The following is a 17421-nucleotide window of genomic DNA, read 5'->3' as shown; positions in this document are numbered from 1 at the left end:
TTACTGAATCCCTTGGACCTTCACATTGACCATGAAACACAGAAAATGCATCCGGATTGAATACAAAAGGCACAATGCCGACTTAAGTACAAGAGGAGTGAATCTTCTAAGAGTTTGTGGTTTGAGCGGCTCCTGGGGCACCAGTATTAGATTCTGATGCACCAGTGCAGGTTTACAGTAACCCTTGGACATTCACATTGACCATGAAGCACAGAAATTGCGTCGGGATTGAATACAAAAGGCACAATGCCAACATAACTACAAGAAGAGTGAATCTTCTAAGATTTTGCGCTTTTAGCAACTCCTGGGAGACCAGTATTAGATTCCGATGCACCAGTTCAGGTTTACGGTATACTTTGGACCTACCTATTGACCATGAAACACAGAGATTGCATCGCAATTAAATTGAAAAGGCACAATGCCGACGTAAGTACATGAAGATTGAATCTTCTAAGAGTTTGTGGTTTGAGCGGCTCCTGGGAGACCAGTTTTTGATTCTGATGCACCAATGCAGGTTTACTGTATCCCTCGGACCTTCACATTGTGCATGAAACACAGAAATTGCATCGCGATTGAATACCAAAGGCACAATGCCGACTTTAGTACAATTAGAGATAATCTTCTAAGAGTTTGTGCTTTGAGCGGACCCTGGGGGTCAGGTATAAGATTCCGATGCACTAGTGCAGGTTACTGTAACTCTTTGACCTTCACATTGACCATGAGACACAGAAACTACATCGGGATTGAATACAAAATGCACAATGCCGACTTATGTACAAGAAGAGTGAATCTTGAAAGAGTTTCTACTTTAAGCGACTCCTGGGAGACCAGTATTAAATTCCGATGCACCAGTGCAGGTTTACTGTATCCCTTTGACTTTCACATTGACCATGAAACACAGAAATTTCATCGGGATTAAATACAATAGGCTCTATGCCGCCTTATGTACAAGATGAGTGAATCTTCTAAGAATTTGTGCTTTGAGCGATTCCTGATGGGTAAAGTATTAGATTCGGATGCACCTGTGCAGCTATACAGTACACCTTGGACCTTCACATTGACCATGAAACACAGAAAATGCATCAGGATTGAATACAAAAGGCACAATGCCGACTTAAATACATGAAGAGTGAATTGTCTAAGAGTTTGTGCTTTGAGTTTGTCCTGGTAGACCAGTATTAGATTCCGATGCACCAGTGCAGGATTACTGAATGTCTTGGACCTTCACATTGGGCATGAAACACAGAAATTGCATCGCGATTGAATACCAATGGCACAATGCCGACTTATCTACAATTGTAGTTAATGTTCTAAGTGTTTGTGCTTTGAGCGGCCCCTGGGGGGCAAGTATTAGATTCCAATTCACCAGTGCATGTTACTGTATACCTTGGACCTTCACATTAACCATGAAGCACTGAAAATGCATCGGGATTGAATACAAAAGGCACAATGCCGACTTAAGTACAAGAAGAGTGAATCTTCTCAGAGTTTGTGGTTTGAGCTGCTACTGGGAGACCCGATCTAAATTCCGAAGCACAAGTGCTGCTTTAAAGCATTTGTTTGACATTCACATTGACCATGAAACACGGAAATTGAATCGGGATTGAATACAATATGCACAATGCCGACTTAAGTACAAGAAGTGTGAATCTTCTAAGAGTTTGTGCTTTGAGCGGCTCCTTGGAGACCAGTATTAGATTCCAATGCACCAGTGCAGATTTACTGTATCCCTTGGAGCTTCACAGTGCCCATGAAACACAGAAAATGCATTGGGATTGAAAACAAAAGGCACAAAGCCGATTTAAGTACAAGAAGAGTGAAACTTCTAAAAGTTTCTGCTTTGAGCGGCTCCTGGCAGACCAGTATTAGATTTCGATGCACCAGTGCTGGTTTACTGTATCCATTCGACTTTCGCGTTGACCATGAAACACAGAAATTGCATCGGGATTGAATACATAAGGCACAATGCCGACTTAAGTCCAAGTAGTGTGAATCTTCCAAGTGTTTCTTCTTTGAGACACTTCTGGGAGACCTGTATTTGATTCCCATGCACCAGTGCAGGTTTACTGAATCCCTTGGACCTTCACATTGCCCATGATGTACCGAAATTGCATCAGAATTGAATACAAAAGGCTCAATGCCGACTTAAGTACAAGAAGAGTGAATCTTCTAAGAGTTTGCGCTTTGAGCGGCTCGTGGGAGACCAGTATTAGATTCTGATGCACCAGTGTGGGTTAACTGTATCCCTTGGACTTTCACATTGACCATGAAACACAGATAGTGCATCGGGATTGAATACAAAAAGCTGAATGCCGACCTAAATACAAGAAGAGTGAATCTTCTACGAGTTTGTGCTTTGAGCGGCTGCTGGGAGACCAGTATTAGATTCCGATGCACCAGTGCAGGGTTACTGTATCCCTCGGACCTTCACATTGTGCATGAAACACAGAAATTGCATCGCGATTGAATACCAAAGGCACAATGCCTACATAACTGCAATTAGAGTTAATCTTCTAAGAGTTTGTGCTTTGAGCGGCCCCTGTGGGTCAAGTATTAGATTCCGATGCACCAGTGCAGGTTACTGTATACCTTGGACCTTCACATTGACCATGAAGCACTGAAAATGCATCGGGATTGAATACAACATGCACAATGCCGACTTAAGTACAACAAGAGTGAATCTTCTAAGAATTTGTGTTTTGAGCGGCTCCTGGGAGACCAGTATTAGTTTCCAATGCACCAGTGCAGATTTACTGTATCGCTTGGACTTTCATATTGACTATGAAACACAGAAAATGCATCGGGATTGAATGTAAAAGGCACAATGCCGACTTAAGTACAAGAAGAGGGAATTTTATGAGTTTGTAATTTGAGCGGCTCCTGGGACACCAGTATTAGAGTCCGATGCAGCAGTGCAAGTTTACTGTATCCCATGGACCTTCACATTGACCATGAAACACAGAAATTGCATCGGGATTGGATACAAAAGGCACCAACCAATTAGCATACTGCCTGCTGTTTCCAAAGCACTCGAATATATTGTTCATGACCAAATCACTGAACACTTGCACGAATTCAGCCTATATCACAAATTTCAATCCGGTTTCCGTAAACATCACAGCACAAACACTGCTCTAATTAAAGTATTAGATGACCTGAAATGTGCCATTGACAATCTAAAGGCAGCAATATTGACGCTACTGGACTTCAGCAAAGCTTTTGACACTGGTAACTTTGACATATTGCTCAAAAAAATGCAACAGCTTAATTTCTCTGTTAGTGCAGTGAGATGGTTTGAAAGCTACTTAAAAGACAGACAGCAATGTGTTGGCTGCGCAAATGCAAAATCTTCCTGGAAACATCTTTCCTCGGGACTGCCACAAGGATCAGTCTTAGGACCACTTTTGTTTTCTTTATATGTCAACTATATTTCGTCGGTTCTGTCCTGTAAATATCATTTCTATTCCGACGACCTCCAGCTCTACCTAAGCGTCAGACCTGAAAACGTAAACACTGCAAACGCTCAGATGAATGATGATCTGTCTTCGGTAGTGACATGGGCGAAAAGCCTGGGGCTTAAACTAAATGCAAAGAAGACGCAAGTAATCTTAATAGCCCATCAGAAATTAATAAGTTCAGATCTCTGCGAATGGCTACCTTCTATTCTGCTCGATGGTACTCCAATACCATATCAGAAAACAGTGAAAAATTGGGTGTAACTTTGGATGAGCATCTCAACTGGGCGGAGAATACAGTCGCAGTGTGCCGAAAGACGTCTGCTTGTCTCTATGCTCTCAAAAAGTTTCAGAACATATTTCCACTGGACTTGAAACGCCAGCTCGTGCAAGCACTCTTTCTACCGAACCTCCACTATTGTGATGTGATTCAACAAGGCACGGGTAGTGAAAAGAAAATACGGCTAGAGATAACCATGAATGCCTGTGTGCATTACACCTGCAACATTCGCCGATATGATCATGTTAGTGCTTCATACTCCGAGCTAAAGTGGCTGCGGCCGGACAAATTGCGTGACTACCACACTCTATGTCTACTTCACAAACTCTTCGTCGCGCAAGCACCCCAGTACCTTGCTTCAGAGATGAAAAACCTGTCGTGCCATCATAATCGAAACACGAGGTCACTCTTATTTGGTATCCTAACTGTGCCCACTCACAAAACAAAAACTTTTGCAAACTCCTTCTCAGTTGCCGCTGTCAGCATCCGGAACAAACTGCCCCTTACCTTGCGCAAAAATCAATCTCCTGCTGCTTTTAAGAAGAAGTTGAAGCATTTCGTACTATCATCCTCATAAAGTTCTCCACAAAATTAATGTACCAGGCCAATCCTCTCATCTGTCAAATAGCAAAGCTAGCGTCTCCGATCTTGCTCCTGAGATGCCTTCCCATTCATCTATCTCTATTAGCCAGGCAATCTTCTTTTCCTTTATATTTCCTTAATTATGTTTCATCATGTGTATTCTTCTCCTCCGTTCACAATGAGTGTCCCTCATACTCCCTGCTGCCAGCACTCCTATCTAAAATTTGTCTCTTCAATAATGTCTAATTATAACAGTACTTATGATCTTCGAATATAAACTCTATATGTATATATTTTTCCAGGTGTACCTTTCTAATTGTTTATTTCACGTTTTGTAGAAATGTAGTTTAACATGCCTACTTAAACATATGAATGTAAAATAATTAGGATGCCTGGATAGATGTAAGAGAGGGCCTGATGGCCCTAATCTTGCCAGGTTAAATAAATCAATAAATAAATAAATAAATAAATTAAGTACAAGAAGAACGAATCTTCTAAGAGTTTCTGATTTCAGCGGCACCTGGGAGACCAGTATTAGATATCGATGCACCAGTGCAGGTTTACTGTATCCCATGGACTTTCACATTGACCATGAAACACAGAAAAAGCATCGGGATTGAATACAACAGGCACAATGCCGACTTAAGTACAAGAAGAGTCAATCATCTAAGAGTTTGTGCTTTGAGCGGCTCCTGGGAGACCAGTATTTATTTCCGATGCACCAGTGCAGGTTTACTGTATACCATGGACCTTCACATTAACCATGAAACACAGAAATTGTATGGCGATTGAATACAAAAGGCACAATGCCGACTTAAGTACAAGAAGAGTGAATCTTCTAAAACTTTGTGATTTGAGCGGCTCCTGAGAGACCAGCATTCGATTCCGATGCACCAGTGCAGGTTCAGTGAATCCCTTGGACCTTCACATTGACCATGAAACACAGAAATTGCATTGTGATTGAATACAAAAGGCACAATGCCGACTTAAGTACAAGAAGAAAGAATCATCTAGGAGTTTCTGCTTTGGGCGGCTCCTGTGAAACCAGTATTAGATTCCGATGCACCAGTACAGGTTTACTGTATCCCTTGGACCTTCACATTGACCATGAAACACAGAAATTCCATCGGGATTGAATACAAAAGGGACAATGCCAACTTAAGTACAAGAAGAGTGAATCTTCTAAGAGCTTGTGCTATGACCGGCTCCTGGGAGACCAGTATTAGATTCCGATGCACCAGTACAGGTTTAGTAAATCCCTTGGACACTCACATTGACCACGAGACACAGAAATTGCATCGGGATTGAATACAAAAGGCACAATGCCGCCTAAAGTACAAGAAGAGTGAATCTTCGAAGAATTTGTGCTTACAGCGGCTACTGGGAGTCCAGTATTAGATTCCAATACACCAGTGCAGGTTTCCTGTATCTCTTGGACCTTCACAATTACCATTAAATTCAAAAACTGCATTGGGATTGAATGCAAAAGGCACAATGCCGACTTAAGGACAAGAAGAGTTAAACTTCTAAGAGTTTGTCCATTGAGCTGCTCCTGGTAGACCAGTATTAGATTCCGATGCACCAGTGAGGGTTTACTGTATTCCTTCGACCTTCACATTGACCATGAAACACAGAAATTGCATCGGGATTGAATACAAAAATCACAATGCCGACTTAAGTACAAGAGGACTGACTCTTCTTGCATTCCATGAATCGAACCATTCCTGTGAGATCAGTTTTAGATTCCGATGCTTCAATTCAGGCTCACTGTATCCCTTGGACCTGCATATTGACAATGATACACAGAAATTGCATCGGAATTAAATACAAGACGCACAATGCCGACATAGGTACAAGAAGACTGCCTCCTCTTACTGTCTATATTTTGAACCTTTCCTGTGAGACCAATTTTTGATTCCTATGCTTCATTTCAGGTTTACTGTATCCCTTGGAACTTCTTATTGACGATGAAACACAGAAATTTTATTGGAAATTAATGTAAAAGTCACAATGCCGACCTAAGTACAAGACGACTGACTCGTCTTACTCTCTATGTTTTGAACCTTTCCTGTGGGACCAGTTTTGATTACGATGCTTCACAACAAGTTTACTGTATCTCTTGGACCTTCTTATTGACGATGAGCCACCGATATTACATCGGAATTAAATACAAAAGGCAAAATGCCGACTTAAAATCAAGAAGACTGACTCTTCTCACTGCCTATGATTTGAACCTTTCCTGTGAGACCAGTTTTACATTCCGATGCTTTACTTCAGGTTTAATGTATCCCTTGGATCTTCTTATTGACGATGAAACACAGAAATTGCATCGGAATTAAATACAAAAGGCACAATGCCTACTTAAGAACCAGAGGACTGACTCATCTTACATTCTAAGATTTGAACCTTTCCTGTGAGACCAGTTTTAGATTCCGATACATCACTTCAGGTTTACTGTATCCCTTGGACCTTCTTATTGACGAAGAAACGCAGAAATTGAATTGGAATTAAATACAAAAGGCACAATGCCGATTTAAGTACAAGAAGACTGACTCTTCTTTTTGTCTATGATTTGAACCTTTGCTGTGAGACCAGTTTCGATTCGGATGCTTCACTTCAGGTTTACTGTATCCCTTGGACCTTCTTATTGTCGATGAAACACAGAAATTGCATAGGAACTAAATACAAAAGGTAGAATGCCGACTTAAGTACAAGAAGGCTGTCTCTTCTTACTGACTATGATTTGAACCTTTCCTGTGAGACCAGTTTTGATTCTGATGCTTCACTTCAGGTTTACTGTATCCCTCAGACTTTCTTGTTGACGATGAAACACAGAAATTGCATCGGAAGTAAATACAAAAGGCACAATGCCGACTTAAAAACAAGTAGACCGACTGTTCTTATTGTCTATGTTTTGAAAGTTTCCTGTGAGACCAGTTTTGATTCCGATTCTTCACTTCAGGTTTACTGTATCCCTTGGACCTTCTTATTGACGAAGAAACACAGAAATTGCATCGGCATTAAATACAAAATGAACAATGCCGATTTAAGTCAAGAAGACTGACTCTTCTTACTGTCTATGATTTGAACCTTTCCTGTGAGACCTGTTTAAGATTACGGTGCTTCACTTCAGGTTTACTGTATCCCTTGAACCTTCTTATTGACGATGAAACACAGAAATTGAATTGGTATTAAATACAAAAGGCACAGTGCCAACTTAAGTACAAGAAGACTGACTCTTCATGATGTCTATGCTTTTGAACCTTTACTGTGAGACCAGTTTTAGATTCCGATGCTTCACTTCAGTGTTAATGTATCCCTTGGACCTTCTTATTGACTATGAAACACAGAAATTGCATCGGAATTAAATACAAAAGCCAAAATGCCGACCTAACTACAAGAAGACTTACTCTTCTTACAGTCTATGCTTTGAACCTTTCCTGTGAGACCAGTTTTAGATTCCGAAGCTTCACTTTGGTTTACTGTATCCATTGCACCTTCATATTGATGATGAAACACAGAAATTGCATCGGAAATAAATACAAAAGGAACATTGCCGACCTAAGTACAAGAAGACTGAGTCTTCTTTCTGTCTATGATTTAAACCTTTCCTGTGAAACCAGTTTTAGATTCCTATGCTTCATTTCAGGTTACTGTATCCCTTGGACCTTCTTATTGACGATGGAACACAGAAATTGCATCGGAATTAAATACAAAAGGCACAATGCCGACTTAAGTACAAGAGGACTGACTCTTCTTACATTCCATGATTTGAACCTTTCCTGTGAGATCAGTTTTAGATTCCGATGCCTCACTTCAGGTTTACTGTATCCCTTGGACCTGGTTATTGACGATGATACACAGAAATTGCATCGGAATTAAATACAAAAGTTACAATGCCGACTTAAGTACAAGAAGACTGACTCTTCTTACTGACTATACTTTGATCCTTTCCTGTGAGACCAATTTTAGATTCCGATGATTCATTTCAGGTTTACTGTATCCCTTGGAACTTCTTATTGACGATGAAACACAGAAATTTTATTGGAATTAAATACAAAAGTCACAATGCCGACCTAAGTACAAGACGACTGACTCTTCTTTCTCTCTATGTTTTGGACCTTTCCTGTGAGCCCAGTTTTGATTCCGATGCTTCACAACAGATTTACTGTATCCCTTGGACCTTCTTATTGACGATGAACCACCGAAATTAGGTCGGAATTAAAAACAAAAGCCAAAATGCCGACTTAAATTCAAGAAGACTGACTCTTCTCACTGCCTATGATTTGAACCTTTTCTGTGAGACCAGTTTTACATTCCGATGCGTTACTTCAGGTTTCCTGTAGCCCTTGGATCTTCGTATCGACGACGAAACACAGAAATTGTTTCGGAATTAATTAAAAAGGCACAATGCCGACTTAAGAACCAGAGGACTGACTCTTCTTACATTCTATGATTTGAAACTTTCCTGTAAGGCCAGTTTTAGATTCCGAAGCTTCACTTCAGGTTTACTGTATCCCTTGGACCTTCTTATTGACGAAGAAACACAGAAATTGCATCGGGAATAAATACAAAAGGCACAATGCCAATTTAAGTACAAGAAGACTGACTCTTCTTACTGTCTATGATTTGAACCTTTCCTGTGAGACCTGTTTTAGATTACGGTGCTTCACTTCAGGTTTACTGTATCCCTTGGACCATCTTATTGACGATGAAACACAGAAATTGCATCGGAGTTAAATACAAAAGGCACAATGCCGACTTAAGTACAAGAAGACTGACTCTTCTTACTGTCTATGTTTTGAACCTTTCCTGCGAGACCTGTTTTAGATTACGATGATGCACTCCAGGTTTACTGTATCCCTTGGACCTTCTGACTGACGATGAACCAGAGAAGTTGGATTGGAATTAAATACAAAGGCACAATGCCGACTTAAGTACAAGAAGACTGACTCTTGTTACGTTCTATGTTTTGAATCTTTACTGTGAGACCAGTTTTAGATTCCGATGCTTCACTTCAGGTTTACTGTATCCCTTGGACCTTCTTATTGACGATGAAACACAGATATTGCATCGGAATTAAATAGAAAAGTCAAAATGGCGACTTAAGTACAAGAAAGCTGGCTCATCTTACTGTCTTTATTTTGAACCTTTCCTGTGAGACCCGTTTTATATTCTGATGCTTCACTTTGGTTTACTGTATCCCTTGGACCTTCATATTGACGATGAAACACAGAAATTGCATCGGAATTAAATACAAAAGGCACAATGCCGACTTAAGTACAAGAAGACATAGTCTCCTTACTGTCTATGATTTGAACTTACCTGTGAGACCAGTTTTAGATTCCTATGCTTCATTTCAGGTTTACTGTATCCCTGGTACCTTCTTATTGACGATGAAACACAGAAATTGCATCGGAGTTAAATACAAAAGGCACAATGCTGACTTAAGTACAAGAGACACTTCTTACGATCTACGATTTGAATCTTTCCAGTGAGACCAGTTTTGATTCCGATGTTTCACTTCAGGTTTACTGTATCCCTTGGATCTTCATATTGACGATGAATCACAGAAATTGCATCGGATTTAAATACAAAAGGCCCAACGCCGACTTAAGTACAAGAGGACTGACTCTTCTTATATTCTATGATTTGAACCTCTCCTGTGAGACCAGTTTTAGATTCCGATGCTTCACTTCAGGTTTACTGTATCCCTTGGACCATCTTATTGACGATGAAACACAGAAATCGCATCGGAATTAAATACAAAAGGCACAATGCCGACTTAAGTACAAAAAGACTGACTCCTCTTACTGTCTAGGTTTTGAACCTTTCCTGTGTGACCAGTTTTGATTCCGATGCTTCATTTCAGGTTTACTGTATCCCTTGGACCTTGGCCAGCCGAAGTGGCCATGCGGTTATAGGCGCTGCAGTCTGTACCGCTAGACCGCTACGGTCGCAGGTTCGAATCCTGCCTCAGGCATGGATGTTTGTGATGTCCTTAGGTTAGTTAGGTTTAACTAGTTCTAAGTTCTAGGGGACTAATGACCTCAGCAGTTGAGTCCCATAGTGCTCAGAGCAATTTGAACCATTTGAACTTTGGACCTTCTTAATGACGATCAAACACAGAAATTGCATCGGAATTAAATACAAAAGGCACAATGCCGACTTAAGTACAAGAGACTCTTCTTACGTTCTACGATTTGAACCTTTCCTGTGAGACCAGTTTTGATTCCGATGTTTCACTTCAGGTTTACTGTATCCCTTGGACCTTCTTATTGACGATGAAACACAGAAATCGCATCGGAATTAAATACAAAAGGCACAATGCCGACTTAAGTACAAGAAGACTGACTCTTCTTACTGTCTATGTTTTGAACCTATCCTGTGAGACCAGTTTTAGATGCCGATGCTTTACTTCACGTTTACTGTATCCCTTGGACCATCTTATTGACGATGGAACATAGAAATTGCATCGGAACTAAATACAAAAGGCACAATGCCTACTTAAGTAATAGAAGACTGACTCTTCTTACATTCTATGAATTGAACCTTTCCTGTGAGACCAGTTTTAGTTTCCGATGCTTCACTTCAGGGTTAATGTATCCCTTGGACCTTCTTATTGACGATGAAACACAGAAATTGCATCGGAATTAAATACAAAAGTCAAAATGCCGACTTACGTACAAGAAAACTGACTCTTCTTACTGTCTATGTTTTGAACATTTCCTGTGAGACCAGTTTTAGATTCCAATGCTTCACTTTGGTATTACTGTATCCCTTGGACCTTCATATTGACGATGAAACAGAGAATATGCATCGGAAAGAAATACAAAAGGCACAATGCCGACTTAAAAACAAGTAGACCGACTGTTCTTATTGTCTATGTTTTGAAAGTTTCCTGTGAGACCAGTTTTGATTCCGATTCTTCACTTCAGGTTTACTGTATCCCTTGGACCTTCTTATTGACGAAGAAACACAGAAATTGCATCGGCATTAAATACAAAATGAACAATGCCGATTTAAGTCAAGAAGACTGACTCTTCTTACTGTCTATGATTTGAACCTTTCCTGTGAGACCTGTTTAAGATTACGGTGCTTCACTTCAGGTTTACTGTATCCCTTGAACCTTCTTATTGACGATGAAACACAGAAATTGAATTGGTATTAAATACAAAAGGCACAGTGCCAACTTAAGTACAAGAAGACTGACTCTTCATGATGTCTATGCTTTTGAACCTTTACTGTGAGACCAGTTTTAGATTCCGATGCTTCACTTCAGTGTTAATGTATCCCTTGGACCTTCTTATTGACTATGAAACACAGAAATTGCATCGGAATTAAATACAAAAGCCAAAATGCCGACCTAACTACAAGAAGACTTACTCTTCTTACAGTCTATGCTTTGAACCTTTCCTGTGAGACCAGTTTTAGATTCCGAAGCTTCACTTTGGTTTACTGTATCCATTGCACCTTCATATTGATGATGAAACACAGAAATTGCATCGGAAATAAATACAAAAGGAACATTGCCGACCTAAGTACAAGAAGACTGAGTCTTCTTTCTGTCTATGATTTAAACCTTTCCTGTGAAACCAGTTTTAGATTCCTATGCTTCATTTCAGGTTACTGTATCCCTTGGACCTTCTTATTGACGATGGAACACAGAAATTGCATCGGAATTAAATACAAAAGGCACAATGCCGACTTAAGTACAAGAGGACTGACTCTTCTTACATTCCATGATTTGAACCTTTCCTGTGAGATCAGTTTTAGATTCCGATGCCTCACTTCAGGTTTACTGTATCCCTTGGACCTGCTTATTGACGATGATACACAGAAATTGCATCGGAATTAAATACAAAAGTTACAATGCCGACTTAAGTACAAGAAGACTGACTCTTCTTACTGACTATACTTCGATCCTTTCCTGTGAGACCAATTTTAGATTCCGATGATTCATTTCAGGTTTACTGTATCCCTTGGAACTTCTTATTGACGATGAAACACAGAAATTTTATTGGAATTAAATACAAAAGTCACAATGCCGACCTAAGTACAAGACGACTGACTCTTCTTTCTCTCTATGTTTTGGACCTTTCCTGTGAGCCCAGTTTTGATTCCGATGCTTCACAACAGATTTACTGTATCCCTTGGACCTTCTTATTGACGATGAACCACCGAAATTAGGTCGGAATTAAAAACAAAAGCCAAAATGCCGACTTAAATTCAAGACGACTGACTCTTCTCACTGCCTATGATTTGAACCTTTTCTGTGAGACCAGTTTTACATTCCGATGCGTTACTTCAGGTTTCCTGTAGCCCTTGGATCTTCGTATCGACGACGAAACACAGAAAATGTTTCGGAATTAATTAAAAAGGCACAATGCCGACTTAAGAACCAGAGGACTGACTCTTCTTACATTCTATGATTTGAAACTTTCCTGTAAGGCCAGTTTTAGATTCCGAAGCTTCACTTCAGGTTTACTGTATCCCTTGGACCTTCTTATTGACGAAGAAACACAGAAATTGCATCGGGAATAAATACAAAAGGCACAATGCCAATTTAAGTACAAGAAGACTGACTCTTCTTACTGTCTATGATTTGAACCTTTCCTGTGAGACCTGTTTTAGATTACGGTGCTTCACTTCAGGTTTACTGTATCCCTTGGACCATCTTATTGACGATGAAACACAGAAATTGCATCGGAGTTAAATACAAAAGGCACAATGCCGACTTAAGTACAAGAAGACTGACTCTTCTTACTGTCTATGTTTTGAACCTTTCCTGCGAGACCTGTTTTAGATTACGATGATGCACTCCAGGTTTACTGTATCCCTTGGACCTTCTGACTGACGATGAACCAGAGAAGTTGCATTGGAATTAAATACAAAGGCACAATGCCGACTTAAGTACAAGAAGACTGACTCTTATTACGTTCTATGTTTTGAATCTTTACTGTGAGACCAGTTTTAGATTCCGATGCTTCACTTCAGGTTTACTGTATCCCTTGGACCTTCTTATTGACGATGAAACACAGATATTGCATCGGAATTAAATAGAAAAGTCAAAATGGCGACTTAAGTACAAGAAAGCTGGCTCATCTTACTGTCTTTATTTTGAACCTTTCCTGTGAGACCCGTTTTATATTCTGATGCTTCACTTTGGTTTACTGTATCCCTTGGACCTTCATATTGACGATGAAACACGGAAATTGCATCGGAATTAAATACAAAAGGCACAATGCCGACTTAAGTACAAGAAGACATAGTCTCCTTACTGTCTATGATTTGAACTTACCTGTGAGACCAGTTTTAGATTCCTATGCTTCATTTCAGGTTTACTGTATCCCTGGTACCTTCTTATTGACGATGAAACACAGAAATTGCATCGGAGTTAAATACAAAAGGCACAATGCTGACTTAAGTACAAGAGACACTTCTTACGATCTACGATTTGAATCTTTCCAGTGAGACCAGTTTTGATTCCGATGTTTCACTTCAGGTTTACTGTATCCCTTGGATCTTCATATTGACGATGAATCACAGAAATTGCATCGGATTTAAATACAAAAGGCCCAACGCCGACTTAAGTACAAGAGGACTGACTCTTCTTATATTCTATGATTTGAACCTCTCCTGTGAGACCAGTTTTAGATTCCGATGCTTCACTTCAGGTTTACTGTATCCCTTGGACCATCTTATTGACGATGAAACACAGAAATCGCATCGGAATTAAATACAAAAGGCACAATGCCGACATAAGTACAAGAAGACTGACTCTTCTTACTGTCTATGCTTTGAACCATTCCTGTGACACTAGTTATGGATTCCGATGCTACACGTCAGGTTTACTGTATCCCTCTGACCTTCCTATTGAAGATGAAACACAGAAATAGCATCGGAATTAAATACAAAAGGCACAATGCCGACTTAAGTACAAGAAAACTGACCCTTCCTATTGTCTATGTTATGAACCATTCCTGTGACACTAGTTATAGATTCCGATGCTTAACTTCAGGTTTACTGCATCCCTCTGACCTTCTAATTGCCGAAGAAACACAGAAATTGCATGGGAATTAGATACAAAAAGCACAATGCTGACTTGAGTATAAGAGGGCTGACTCTTCTTACTGTCTATGTTTTGAGACATTCCTGTGACCCTAGTTATAGATTCCGATGCTCCACTTCAGGTTTACTGTATACCTTGGGCCTTCTTATTCACAACGAAACACAGAAATTGCATCGGAATTAAATAGAAAAGGCACAATGCCGATTTAAGTACACGACGACTGACCCTTCCTATTGTCTATGCTTTGAACCATCCCCGTGACACTAGTTATAGATTCCGATGCTTCACTTCAGGTATACTGTATCCCTCTCACCTTCATATTGAAGATGAAACACAGAAATAGCATCGGAATTAAATAGAAAAGGCACAATGCCGACTTAAGTACAAGAAGACTGACTCTTCTTACTGTATATGTTTTGAACCATTCCTGTGACACTAGTTATAGATTCCGATGCTTCACTTCAGGTTTACTGTATCCCTTGGACCTTGTGATTGACGATGAAACAAAGAAATTTCGACGGAATTAAATACAAAAGGCACAATGTTGACTTAAGTACAAGAAGACTGACTGTTCTTACTGTCTATGTTTGAACAATTCCTGTGACACTAGTTATAGATTCCGATGCTTCACTTCAGGTTTACTGTATCCCTTGGACCTTATTATCGACGATGAAACACAGAAATTGCATCGGAATTAAATACAAAATGCACAATGCCGACTTAAGTACAAGAAGACTGACTCTTCTTAATGTCTATGATTTGAACCATTCCTGTGACACTACTTATTGATTCCGATGCTTCACTTTAGATTTATTGTATCTCTTGGACCACCTTATTGACGACGAAACATAGAAATTGCATCGGAATTAAATAGAAAAGGCACAATGCCGACTTAGGTACAAGAAGACTGACTCTACCTAATGTCTATGATTTGAACCATTCCTGTGACACTAGTTCCAGATTACGATGCTTCCCTTCAGGTTTACTGTATCAATCTGACCTTCTTATTGACGATGAAACACAGAAATTGCATTGGAATTAAGTTCAAAACGCACAGTGCAGACTTAAGTACAAGAAGACTGACTCTTCTTACTGACTATGTTGTGAACATTTCCTGTGAGACCAGTTTTAGATTCCGCTGCTTCACTATATGTTTACTGTATCCCTTGGACCTTCTTATTGACGATGAAACATAGAAAATGCATCGGAATAAAATAGAAAAGGCAAATGCTGACTTAAGTACAAGAAGACAGACCCTTCTTACTGTCTATGATTTGAACCATTCCTGTGACACTAGTTATAGATTCCGATGCTTCACTTCAGGTGTACTGTATTCCTTCGACCTTCTTATTGACGATGAAACACAGATATTGCATCGGAATTAAATACAAAATGCACAATCCTGTCTTAAGTACAAGTAGACTGACACTTCTTACTGTCTATGTTTCGAACCATTCCTGTGACACTAGTTACAGATTCTGATGCTTCACTTCAGGTTTACTGTATCCCTCTAACCTTCTTATTGACGATGAAACACAGAAATTGCATCGGAATTAAATACAAAAAGCACAATGCCGACTTAAGTACAAGAGGACTGACTCTTCTTACTGTCTATGTTTTGAAACATTCCTGTGACACTAGTTATAGATTCCGATGCTTCACTGTAGGTTTACTGTATCCCTCTGCCCCTCTTATTGCCGATGAAACACAGAAATTGCATCGGAATTAAATAGAAAATGCACAATGCCGACTTAAGTACAAGAAGACTGACTCTTCTTACTGTCTATGTTTTAACCATTCCTGTGACACTAGTTATAGATTCCGATGCTTCACTTCAGGTTTACTGTATCCCTTGGACCTTCTTAACGACGATGAATCACAGAAATTGCATCGGAATTAAATACAAAACGCACAATGCCGACTTAAGTACAAGAAGACTGACTCATCTTACTGTCTATGTTATGAACCATTCCTGTGACACTAGTTATAGATTCTGATGCTTCACTTCAGATTTACTGTATCCCTTGGAACATCTTCAGGACGACGAAACACAGAAATTGCATCGCAATTAAATAGAAAAGGCACAATGCCGACTTATGTTCAAGTAGACTGACCCTTCCTATTGTCTATGTTTTGAACCATTCCTGTGACACTAGTTATAGATTCCGATGCGTCACATCAGGATTACTGTATCCCTCTGCCCTTCTTATTGACGGTGAAACACAGAAATTGCATCGGAATTAAATAGAAAAGGCACATTGCCGACTTAAGTACAAGAAGACTGACACTTCTTACTGTCTATGCTTTGAACCATCCCCGTGACACTAGTTATAGATTCCGATGCTTCACTTCAGGTTTACTGTATCCCTCTGACCTTCCTATTGAAGATGAAACACTGAAATAGCATCGGGATTAAATAGAAAAGGCAGAATGCCGACTTAAGTACAAGAAGACTGACTCTTCTTACTGTCTATGTTTTGAACCATTCCTGTGACACTAGTTATAGATTCCGCTGCTTCACATCAGGTTTACTGTATCCCTTGGACCTTCTTTTTGACGATGAATCACAGAAATTGCATCGGAATTAAATAGAAAAGGCACAATGCCGACATATGTACAAGAAGACTGACTCATCTTACTGTCTATGATTTAAACCATTCCTGTGATATTAGTTATAGATTCCGAAGCTTCACTTCAGGTTTACTGTATCCCTGTGACCTTCTTATTGACGATGAGACACAGAAATTGCATCGGAATTAAATACAAAAGGCACAATGCCGACTTAAGTACAAGAAGACTGACTCTTCTTACTGACTATGTTTTGAACATTTCCTGTGAGACCAGTTTTAGATTCCGATGCTTCACTATATGCTTACTGTATCCCTTGGACCTTCGTATTGACGATGAAACACAGAAATTGCATCGGAAATAAATACAAAAGGCACAGTGCCGACTTAAGTACAAGAAGACTGACTCTTCTTAATGTCTATGCTTTGAACCATTCCTGTGACACTAGTTATAGATTCCGATGC

Source organism: Schistocerca serialis, unplaced genomic scaffold, assembly GCF_023864345.2.
Source record: "Schistocerca serialis cubense isolate TAMUIC-IGC-003099 unplaced genomic scaffold, iqSchSeri2.2 HiC_scaffold_1362, whole genome shotgun sequence".
Lineage (NCBI taxonomy): Eukaryota > Metazoa > Arthropoda > Insecta > Orthoptera > Acrididae > Schistocerca > Schistocerca serialis.
This window is presented reverse-complemented; position numbering follows the sequence as displayed.